The sequence below is a fragment of the Mustelus asterias genome, chromosome 4 (genome assembly GCF_964213995.1).
Source record: "Mustelus asterias chromosome 4, sMusAst1.hap1.1, whole genome shotgun sequence".
Lineage (NCBI taxonomy): Eukaryota > Metazoa > Chordata > Chondrichthyes > Carcharhiniformes > Triakidae > Mustelus > Mustelus asterias.
Window position 1 is genome coordinate 41,503,874 of NC_135804.1, and position 12,834 is coordinate 41,516,707.

At 42.4% G+C, this 12,834-nt stretch overlaps 1 protein-coding gene across 1 annotated transcript in view; it reads right to left on the bottom strand.

Moving 5' to 3' along the window:
- Positions 1-12,834, bottom strand: part of tox3 (TOX high mobility group box family member 3) — a 116,492-nt gene that overhangs the window by 68,942 nt on the left and 34,716 nt on the right. The window lies entirely within an intron of this gene.

Here is a 12,834-nt window from a genome sequence, read left to right on the forward strand (position 1 = left end):
GGAGTTGCTCTGTCTCTCTTTGGATAGCCATGCTAAGACACCGGTTAGGGAATGCTAGTGTGCAATTGTCGTGCTTCTCTTCCCCATCATTGTAAAAGTTTTGTCATCAAAAGAGCTGAATTCCAAAGGTGAGCATGACTGCCCTTGACATCAAGACAACAGTTGACTGAGCACAGCATCAAGGAGATGTGTAAAATTGACGTCAATGGGAATGAGGGGGAAAACCCTCCACTGGCTGGATCCATACCTAAAACAGAGGGAGATGGCTGTGGTTGTTGTGGGCCAATCATTTCAGTCCCAGGACATTGCTGCAGGAGTACTCAGGGTATTGTTAAAGGCAAAACCATCTTCAGCCTCATTCAGCAATGAGCTTCCCTCCATCAGGTGGTCAGTAATGGGGATGTTTGCTAATGTTTGTGTATTCAGTTCAATTCACAGCAAGACCTGGACAACATTCAGGCTTGAATTAACAGGCCACTGGCAATGACCATTGCCAGCAAGACAGTTTAATCACTTCCCCATAACTTTCAGTGGCATTACCAATGCCAATTTTTAAAAGAAAATCATGAGATGTGGGTGTCACTGGAAAGGCCAGCATTTGTCACTTATCCCTAACTGCCTTTGAACTGAGTGGCTTGCTCGGCCATTTCATGAGGCAGTTAAGAGTTAACCACGTTGCTGTGGCTCTCGACCAGACCAGGTAATGTTGACAGATTTCCTTCCCTAAACGTCATTAGTGCATCAGATGGTTCCTTACGGCAATTGTCGATGGTTTCTTGGCCACGTTTAATGAAACTAACTTTGTATTCCAGATTTATGAATTGAATTTTAAATTCCATCAGCTGGTGGGATTTGAATACATTTTCACAGCATTCGCTTGGGCTTCCAGATTACTACTCAAGTGGTGTTACCACTATGCACCATCTCTCTGTAAATCCTTTAAGATCAACACCCTGGATGAGCCATAGAAATACTGGCCGGAATTCTCCCAAAAAATTCTAAGTGTCGAATTTGTGTGAAAATTGGAGTAATTCACAATTGTTTTTTCAGTGGGAGTTCAGAGAGGAATCTCCCCCACACAGTGCACTGCAGAGTGCACTAGTGTGTATATCATTAAAAATCAGTGGGCAGGGCCTATTCCCGCTGGATAGGTTGGCAGCAGAGCACTGAGGGGGCCACTGCGCATGTGCCGATCTGTCAGTGCCAAAATTGGCGCATTCACAGTGGCCCCGCACTGCTGGTCAGGTCGACCTCTGGCCAGCCCCGCGATGCTTGCAACACCAGCCCTCCACCATGGCCTGATTGCTGACTCCCCAAACATGCCCGGCCCAGCCTCCACCCCACCCTCCCAAACCACCCCGCTCGATTTCCCACCCCCGCAGTCCCAGCCCCGACAGTCCTGAACCCCCCCCCGCACAGTCCCGACAGCCCTAGCAGACTGACCCCCCCACACCAATCGCTGGCCTACGTTCTTCCCCCACCGATCCTGTCTGCAGAGTGGCAGCGGGACCCCCCACCCCAACCGATTGCATCACCAGGCCTCACCCCATCTGTCCCCACCCTTAGCCCCTGCCCCCATAGACCCCGCCCCATGCCTGATAGGCAGTGCCAAGGTGCCCCCTGAGCATTGGCACTTTGCCCCTTGGGCAGTGCCGGGGGCCCAAGCTGGCACTGCCAAGGTGCCAATGCTCTGGGGGCACCACCCTATACTGCCCGACACTCTGGGGGGCATCCTGCTTGATCAGCAGCCCATCCACCACTTTCAACATACACTCCCTTCAACACCGACACACAACGACAGCAGTGTGCACTAACTATCTATAAGATGCGCTGCAGCAACTCACCAAGGCTCCTGTAGCAGCATCTTCTAAAGCCGTGACCTATACGCCTAGGAGGATAAATGCAACAGGCACGTGGGAAGACTAAATTCCCCTCCAAATCAAACAATATCTTGATTTGGAAATAGATCATGGGTGCACCCATACCAGAATCACAAGTGCAAAAACTGCTGGCCTTGCCTGAAGCTTCCACATCCTGTGAAAGAATAAAGCAAGCCAGCAAATTAAGAGACATTTATCAATCATAAGGACAAGACATCCTGTTCTCTTTAAATACGGATGATCTACAATATTACCAAAGGGCACAATGCTAACCCATAGCCATTTTAAAAGGTGACAGAATTTTAACGTACAGCAATAAGGGCCGTGACATTGAAATCAATCACTTGATTTAGGCCAGGCCTTTCTGCTTGTGTCATCAGGCTTTCATATTGCCCACTTTTACACAAATAGAGAAAAATCATTGGCCGGCGAGCCTTCAAGCAGATGTTAAAAAATAAAGCAAGTCCGTGTGACTTTCAGATTTTACCACTTCAAATCGGGGGGAGGGAAAAGCTTTCTGAAACAGAACATTGGACAGTGCGTCACTCCTTAAACGTGAAAATCTTGGATTTTGTGGTGGTAATGGCGGCAAAGCTGTCAGCATTCACAGTCATTACTCTGGTGTTTGGACAAGCGCAGAGTAACTCAGAAATCCAGGAATTGCTGGAATCAATTTAACCCCTCTCCATGGAGGTTTCCACAGTCTCCGACATTCCTTAAAATGATGGATTTTCGAGAACTTTCACTGATACAGTTAGTCTTGCCGTACAATCCCAGGAAAATGCTATGCCTCATTAAATCAGGTGTAACTGGTTTATTTTCAAAGACATACTAACTTCATAATTATTGTTGAGTGAATTCGACAGCCCTGAATGCACAAATATAAGATGAGACAATGTCAAATTTCTCCATAAAATACAAATCTTAGCTTCTTTCTCAATACAGTCATAATTTTCAATTGTTGTAATAAATGTAAGTAAAAATGAAGGATTTTAAGTGTTTTTAACGTCCTGGCTTGTTGTGTGTGCATACTTTAACATGAGGCCTATCTGTTGCTGATATCACTGCTGCAGCTAAGAGATTCGCTCCGCTTGGTGCGAAATTTCAATTGCCACTGGGAAATCGGAACTTCCTGCGTAGATCTCTGTGGTCAGCTTTCTTCAAGATCAGCAGTGATTGCCTTTGCTTCGCTGCTGACCATAAAATACAGGCTGTTATTCTAATCCTACAGCATGGAGGGAAACACCATCAATTTGATGACTCATCTCTTGGCTGCACGTTTTGGGAAAGTAGACCATGGTGTCCCCACAAGTTTTCAAGTTTGCAGAGAGAACCTTGTTGAAAGAGTCAGCGCAGACAGTTACATGGTTTATTTTAACTCCGCCTTTCCCCGGCACAGTGGCACAGTGGTTAGCACTGCTGCCTCATAACGCCAGGGACCCGGGTTCAATTCCTGGCTTGGGTCACTGTCTGTGTGGAGTCTGCATATTCTCCCCTTGCCCGCATGTGTTTCCTCCAGCTGCTCCGGTTTCCTCCCACAGTCCGAAAGACGTGCTGGTTAGGTGCATTGGCCATGCTAAATTTTCCCTCAGTGTACCCGAACAGGCGTCGGAGTGTGGTGACTAGGGGATTTTCACAGGAACTTCATTGCAGTGTTAATGTAAGCCTACTTGTGACACGAATAAATAAACTTTGAACACTGATAGGGAGATTCACGACCAATTTGGTAACTATATTCTTGATGCTGACATTGAGTGCCAAAAATGGGAAACAAATTCTTACCCCCACTTTAATATCCTTCACCTCAATGAATATTAAATTTCCTCAAGGAGGCAAAAAATCCTGCATTGTGCACCGCAGAATTATTTTCCTTTAAAAGAACATCAAATTTAATCATAGGCAAATTTGCATTTTGTCATATAATGGCATAAAGTCTGTATAATTCAAATATTATTACTTTGGTCTCAGAGCCAATTATATTTTACAAGTAAAGATAATTTAAAATGAGTTGGAAAGTTTCCAAATACAAGTAGATGCTGCCATTCTACTTTAATAATTCAATTATTCATTTGTACACTCTGTTATGCATCAGTCTTAATGAGAAATAGTCTTTACAAGAAATACTCCACTAAGGAAGATGTTTCCAAGTTAATCCCAGCCCTGTTACTGGTTAATGTTTGCACAACTGTAACTAAGCATTACAAACCAGTTGTTCAATCTATATAAATTTAAGAAACACATTTTGTTGAGCAATGACTCGTACATCAGTCTATTATACACTACAGGGCTGACTATATTAAAACAAATCACTTTGCCTGCAGCTGAAGAATAGAAGCAATATACAGATCAGAGGTTATTGTCTAATTTAAATCTTGGCTGTTTTCCCAGTACTGGATTCCACTCTTGTGCCCATGCTGCTTGCTTTTACTGCCAGTGATGCTCTGCCTGTGCTGAAACTGCTTTGGGTGTTTTCCAAAAATATGTCTGCAAAATGCCAATCAACAAGTTGCTAAAGATTAACAGTATGACTGTAACAAATTAATTTGAACCACTGAAACATCTGTCCTCTATGTTTACTCTAAAAGCCCTGTGCACCTGTTTCTCAATTACTCCAATTCGTCAATCAATGTTGATTCACCTTGCTGGTTTAATGTAAATACATTTAGAAAAAGGACTGGAAATGTGCCTATCCACATTGCAATATACTTTTTAATGCACCAGCCATTAGACAAACCTTTACCAAGTTGGTTTATTGTAGCACATAGACTTTAAAAGATCAGCCTTAGGCCCCTTAAAGGTTACAATCGTGACAAATTCCAGACAGAATCAAAAGTTAAGCCACTACGAAATAGATCATGGTCTTCAACCAATTGGCTAGTGAGTTGCTTTAAACTTGTGAGAAATAGCCAATCGCAGATATGAGTTTGCAAATCTAGAGATAAAAAAAGTCAATTCTTAAATCCTCTAAAGGTACAATCATAGGATCCCTAAAGTACAAAAGGAGGCCATTCAGCCCATCGAGTCTGTACTGACCACAATCCCAATTCCTGTAATCCCACACATTTACTCTGCTAATCCCCCTGACACTAGGGTCAATTTAGCAGGGCCAATCCATGTAGCCTGCACATCTTTGGACTGCGGCAGGAAACCCACGCAGACATAGGGAGAAAGTGCAAACTTCACACAAACAGTGACTGAGGCCGGAATTGAACCTGGGACCCTGGCACTGTGAGGTAGCAGTGCAAACCATTGTGCTACCATGCCGACATAATCAAAAGTGCAGAAAAACTCAGCAGATCTGGCAGCATCTGTGGAGAGAGAAACAGAGTTAACATTGCTGAGTCCAATATGACTCTTCCTCAAAACAAAGGGTCATATCGGACTCAAAGTGACAACTCGGTGTCCCTATCCACAGACGCTGCCTGACTTGCTGAGCTTTTGTAGCTCTTTCGGTTTTTATTTCAGATCTGCAGTGTTCGCACTATTTTGCTTTTATTACAAAAGCACAGAATATTGTTCCAAGCAACAGTGGCTTCTTTTTGCAGTGGACAAATGTCAGAGTCATGGAAGATAACTTGCATGGTGAATTGGTGTTTGACATTGTGGTATGATACCTAACCAATATTACTAAATCCTTTGGATTTTCTGCAGACCTTTAATATGTCTTCTAGCATTACGTCTTTTATATGGCTGTGAAAGATAAAGTTCCATCAGTTACTTTGATCCTTTGCACTGATTTTCAAGTGTCTGAAAAACTAAGTGAAGAAGACGTTAAGTGTTGTTTTAAAACCAGAGTTGTACCAAGTTGACTGATTTTTATAGGAAGAATGCTCTGAGCACAAACTTGACAATGATGAATGAAGCTGTGATGCTGTGTCAGAGTTTCTATCACACTTTCAATAACCTGGGCTGAATGCCCACCATGTCTTTCTCGTCCTGAGATTTTCTTCATTCATCTTCATTAGGCAGGCATTTGACCTGGCTGGTAACATCCTTATCAGGTTTGGGCCAACAGGGATCTCTTCCTTCTCCTAACAATGCTTTTAGTTTTACTGATAGATCAGTGCGATTTTATATTACAACCCAGGAAGTCAATCTTACACAGGAAAAATTAATAACAACATAATTCATTCAGAACAAAACTCAGTTCTAGCACCAAAGCAAAAATAGTCCGTATATATCAGAAAATGAGTTTTGTTTTACCCAAATAATCACAACACATTGTAGATTATACACCATTTGGAGATGATCCACTTAACTGGTTTGATTTAGTCCTTCTTAACATTCATACTGTTAGACAAAATTGAAGAATGTATATTCCAGTGTGTGGCCTATTAAAGGGACATTGTTGTCCCACTGAGATAGGTGAAAAGGTGAATAATTGTTGCAGTGGCTTAGCACAGTTTAAGCAGTTACCAACAGGGATGGAGATATCCAACAAAACCATGAGAGTCTCAAAAATATTTTTAGTAATTCTGTTCTTGGAAAGTAAAACAGTGAGCATGGCCCATTGCTATCCGACATTTTGTAAATATTCCTTGAAAGATTTCACTTGGTAACTGGCATCGCAAAATGCCACAGTTTCAATATTATGTGAATTAGTTGATAACAGTAAATTATTTAAAGTGTACTGTAGGATAACTTAAGTGACAAATGCTGTTCAAATTTGCTTATACATCACCGGAGAGAATATATATTTAAGCCTAAAGGGAATAGATATCAGATTACATTCAAGGTTGTTTCAGTTTTGTTTACAGAATTGAGCAGTTTCCATGTCCATTCCAAGATTTAAATGATATGTGGAATGTGATAAAAGTTTGTTTGCTGGGATTTTAGGAAGGAAAGATATACATTATGGGTAGATTCACAATAACCAAAATTTAACACAAACTAAGACGTTCTGCAGAACCTCGAGATGATAGTTAAAAGTTTGACAGCAGAGGTACAGTGTAAAATTGTGTACTGTTCAGCAAGCTTCAAATTATTATTTTAGGAATCTTAAAGTTTAAATATTTCATGGAATCATCGAATCCCTACAATGCAGAAAGAGGCCATTCAGCTCATCGCCTCTGCATCAACTCCATGAAAGAGCATCCCATCCAGGCCCTCCCCTCCACCATATCCCCACAACCCCACACGTTTACCATGGCCAATCCACCTAACCTACACAGCTTTGGACACAGAGATAATTTAGAACGGGAAATCCACCTAACCGGCACATCTTTGGACACTGAGCGACAATTTAGCATGGCCGATCCACCTAACTGGCACATCTTTGGACTAGAACATAGAACATAGAATAGTACAGCACAGAACAGGCCCTTCGGCCCACGATGTTGTGCCGAGCTTTATCTGAAACCAAGATCAAGCCATCCCACTCCCTATCATCCTGGTGTGCTCCATGTGCCTATCCAATAACCGCTTAAATGTTTCTAAAGTGTCTGACTCCACTATCACTGCAGGCAGTCCATTCCACACCCCAACCACTCTCTGCGTAAAGAACCTACCTCTGATATCCTTCCTGTATCTCCCACCACGAACCCTATAGTTATGCCCCCTTGTAATAGCTCCATCCACCCAAGGAAATAGTCTTTGAACGTTCACTCTATCTATCCTCTTCATCATTTTATAAACCTCTATTAAGTCTCCCCTCAGCCTCCTCCGCTCCAGAGAGAACAGCCCTAGCTCCCTCAACCTTTCCTCATAAGACCTACCCTCCAAACCAGGCAGCATCCTGGTAAATCTCCTCTGCACTCTTTCCAGCGCTTCCACATCCTTCTTATAGTGAGGTGACCAGAACTGCACACAATATTCCAAATGTGGTCTCACCAAGGTCCTGTACAGTTGCAGCATAACCCCACGGCTCTTAAACTCCAACCCCCTGTTAATAAAAGCTAACACACTATAGGCCTTCTTCACAGATCTATCCACTTGAGTGGCAACCTTTAGAGATCTGTGGATATGAACCCCAAGATCTCTCTGTTCCTCCACAGTCTTCAGAACCCTACCTTTGACCCTGTAATCCACATTTAAATTAGTCCTACCAAAATGAATCACCTCACATTTATCAGGGTTAAACTCCATTTGCCATTTTTCAGCCCAGCTTTGCATCCTATCTATGTCTCTTTGCAGCCTACAACAGCCCTCCACCTCATCCACTACTCCACCAATCTTGGTGTCATCAGCAAATTTACTGATCCACCCTTCAGCCCCCTCCTCTAAGTCATTAATAAAAATCACAAAGAGCAGAGGACCAAGCACTGATCCCTGCGGCACTCCGCTAGCAACCTGCCTCCAATCCAAAAATTTTCCATCGACCACCACCCTCTGTCTTCGATCAGACAGCCAGTTACCTATCCAATCGGCCAACTTTCCCTCTATCCCACACCTCCTCACTTTCATCATAAGCCGACCATGGGGGACCTTATCAAACGCCTTACTAAAATCCATGTATATGACATCAACTGCCCTACCTTCATCAACACACTTCGTTACCTCCTCAAAAAATTCTATCAAATTTGTGAGGCACGACTTGCCCTTCACGAATCCGTGCTGACTATCCCGGATTAATCCGCATCTTTCTAAATGGTCGTAAATCCCATCTCTAAGGAGCTTTTCCATCAATTTACCAACCACCGAAGTAAGACTAACCGGTCTATAATTACCAGGGTCATTTCTATTCCCTTTCTTAAACAGAGGAACAACATTCGCCATTCTCCAGTCCTCTGGCACCATCCCCGTGGACAGCGAGGACCCAAAGATCAAAGCCAAAGGCTCTGCAATCTCATCCCTTGCCTCCCAAAGAATCCTAGGATACATTTCATCAGGCCCAGGGGACTTATCGACCTTCAGTTTATTCAAAACTGCCAGGACATCCTCCCTCCGAACAGCTATTTCCTCCAGCCTGTAACACCTTCTCTTCCTCAAAAACATGGCCTCTCTCCTTGGTGAACACTGAAGAAAAGTATTCATTCATCACCTCGCCTATCTCTACTGACTCCATACACAAGTTCCCACTACTGTCCTTGACCGGCCCTAACCTCACCCTGGTCATTCTTTTATTCCTCACATAAGAGTAAAAAGCCTAGGGGTTTTCCTTGATCCGACCCGCCAAGGACTTCTCGTGTCCCCTCCTAGCTCTCCTAAGCCCCTTTTTCAGCGCATTCCTTGCTAACTTGTAACCCTCAATCGAGCCATCTGAACCTTGTTTCCTCATCCCTACATAAGCTTCCCTCTTCCTTTTCACAAGACATTCCACCTCTTTCGTGAACCATGGTTCCCTCACTCGACCATTTCCTCCCTGCCTGACAGGGACATACCTATCAAGGACATCCAGTATTTGTTCCTTGAAAAAGTTCCACTTTTCATTAGTTCCTTTCTCTGACAGTTTCTGTTCCCAACTTATGCCCCCTAATTCTTGTCTAATAGCATCATAATTACCTCTCCCCCAATTGTAAACCTTGCCCTGCCGTACGGCCCTATCCCTCTCCATCGCAATAACAAAAGACACCGAATTGTGGTCACTATCTCCAAAGTGCTCTCCCACAACCAAATCTAACACTGAGGACTGAGGAAAGAAATCGAGGGACAGAATACTACTGCGCTGCTCACTTAATGAGCCATCATTCACTAATTTAATCCTCTCTGAGGTAATTAAGATTACAGAGATCTCACTTTCCAGTAGCAGTAACCAATGTATACTGGCCAGCTCAGATAAAGAATAGTTCAGAGGCAAAGTAAGCATGAGAATCATTTGTAACCTCAAATGGCATGAAAATTGTGTGGGTTCTAAAATCTTCAAGGTAACAGCGGGAGCTTCTATTTTCATAGTCAGGTGACAATTAAAAATGAACACTCCCTGCCTGCCCCACCCAACATCATTTTCTTTGCTGTCTCTTTTATGGTATTTTACGAGTGGTACACTCCAGCAGTAAATGAACCGCAAAGGTTCTTGGCATGTTTATGCCCATTTGACAGATAATTGACCCAGTTAGTCATATCCTTATCAGGATTAGGCCAATAGGAAACATTTGGTCCCTCTGATGATTTCTCATCTCATTGACAAGATCAGTGTGACTATCCAATAAAGACAATCTTGCACAAAAAATTGGCAGCATAATCCAGTGGTTCTATTTGTTCATAACAGAGTAAAAGCAGTTGATATTTAAATAAATCATTTTTGAATTAACTAAAATTGCAAAGCATTTTATATTAAAACCAGATAGAAAAGGAGCAAAGTATTAGTTGCCAGCAAGATTTCAAAGATAGCTCCCAATAAGCAAAGTGATCATTTCCTTCACAATTATTCTTTTGTGTAGCTACTTGTATTTCTCACTGTAACTAGTTTCACCAAGATGTTGACTATGAGGAGAGGTTGACTAAATAGGACTGTTTTCACTGGAAAATCGGAGGCTGAGAGGAGACCTGATAGACATAGCCAGAACGTCATAACCAGAAAGTCATAGACAGGGTGGATCGTCAGAGGCTTTTTTCTCCAGGGTGAAAGTGTCAATTACAAGGGGGCACAGGTTCAAGGTGAGAGGGGGGGAGTTTAAGGGAGATGACCTCTATGAGATGTGTGGGTGAAGATTTTCATGCAGAGAGTGGTGGGTGCCTAGAACACGGTGCCAGTGGAGGTGGTGGAAGCAGGTGCATTAGCAACATTTAAGATACATCTGAATGGTACATGAATAGGGAGGGTATAAAGGGATATGGTCCAAGTAAGGGCAGAAGGTTTTTTTTTGTTTAGTTATGACATCATGATTGGCATGGGCTTCGAGGCCGAAGGGCCTGTTCCTGTGCTATACTTTTCTTTGTTCTTCTTTACACAAAAAGGGATATGCATTGCCAATTGTATTTCATAGATCAGCAGCTGCAATAAGGAATCCAAAATTAATTGGTAAAATATAAGTAATAAAAATTCAATCTAAGGAATGTCAAAAATGGACCAAAAAAGAGGCAGTCTAGTGGACACAGAGACTGGGATTGCATCAGTCTTCACTCATATACAGTAACAGAGGAAGTAACAGAGGAATTGGAAATGATAAAAATAGATAAAGAGAGAAACCTTAAGTCCCAAAGTCAGCTGATCTAGATACGCGACATCCCAAGTTTCTGAGGGATTAAGGGTGGAGATAGTGCAGAAATAAAGAGGCCTGAGGTTGTAGGGACACAATCCTTGAAGTGACAGGATAAGTTGAGAAGGTTGTTAAGAAAAACATAAGGGACCATGTTTTTTTTCAAAACAGAGCCATAGAGAACAAAAGCAAGGAGATTGTGCTAACTCAAAAGGTTGGTTAGGCCTCAACTGGAATAGTGTGCCCAATTCTGGACACCGCATTTCCGAAAGGATGTCAAGAACTTGCAGCGGATGACGAGGAGCTTTACCCAAATTATATCAGGGATGAGAGATTTCAGATATATGGAGAGATGAGAAAAGCTGGAATTGTTCTTCTTAGAGCAGAAAGGTTAAGAGAGATAGATTAGAGATGTTCAAAATGAATAAGGGCTTTGATAGAGTAAGGACAAAGCATTTCTATTGGCAGAAGAACTGGTAACCAGAGGACTTATTTACAATTGGTAAAAGAACGAGAGGCAACATGAAGAAATTTATTCTTAACTCAGCAAGTTGTAATCTGGTATCCATTGCCCAATAGGGTGGTGGAAACAAATTCAATACTGAGATTCAAAAGTGAATTGGATGGAGAAAAACATACAGGGTTTTAGGGAAAGAGTGAGGAGGCAGAACTTAGTTGGAGAACTCAATCAAAGCGCTAGTACAAGCATGATAGGCTGAATGGAACCCTTTTGTGGTTGCATTATTCTATGAATCCATGATTGAAGATCCCATGGCACTATTAGAAAATCCCCTGCTGCCCCGGTCAAAATTCATCACTCAACCTCACCATGACAAGAAATTAGATACTTAACACTTTGCTGCTTGTGGTATTTTGCTGTGTACAAATTGGCTGCTGTGTTCATCAACAAACAGTTGTGGCAACACTTGGAATCAGTTTAATTGACTGTGAAGCACTTTTCCACATCCAGAGGTCATAAATGTGAGTTTGTTTGTTCTTTGCTTATAGTCACTAACAATGCAGTACCTCTAGGTTAGGGTAGGCCGGTAGCATCATTGGAAGGCACATCTTCCATTAACTCTGCTTTTGGCACAACTGGAAGTAGGGGACTCTGTCTTTATATCCTGGCTGTTGGGTTCCATGCACATCTGGCACGGCCTGGCCAGCCCGTTACCCCATTTCTCCTCTTCCTTTGCCTTGCATATAGAAAGGTGCAATCCCAGAAACCCATACTTATTAGGATAAGAGAATAACAATGGCAGAAATTGTAACAATGGCAGAAATGAGAGTGAACACAGATGTGAGCCAGGATCCAACATAAAGGAGTCCCATCCCCTTTCCTGCCTCCAGGTCCAGGCACAATGTGGAAAATCCTATTTGACTGTTTATTACATTTCAATAGATTTGCAAATTAGATTGATTTGAACTCTGCTCATAACCCCAAAAATTCTCAACATCAGACACCTTAAACAGCAGTTTTGTGGACTTGATGTTGGTGTTCTTAATCTGACATTTTTTATATTAAACGGCACTGGAAATCGATAGGTGGAGAAAAGCAATATTGGACAGGATGAAAATAAATGAAGAGGATGTGTTTAAACATTTGGTGACCTCCAGGTAGGAAAATTGCTCGGTTTAGAAGGAATGCATCCTAATTTATTGAGGGAAATAAGGATAAAAAGTATAGAAGCTCTGACCACAATCTTCCAATCCTCCCTGGGTATACTGTCAGAGGATTGAAAATGTTACTCCCATATTTAATAAAAGGGAAGTGTTTTAAACATGACAATTACATCACAATCAACTGGATGTTAGCGATGGGAAAACTTTTCAAGACAATAATCTGAGACAAAATCAACTGACGATTGGAAACTTTA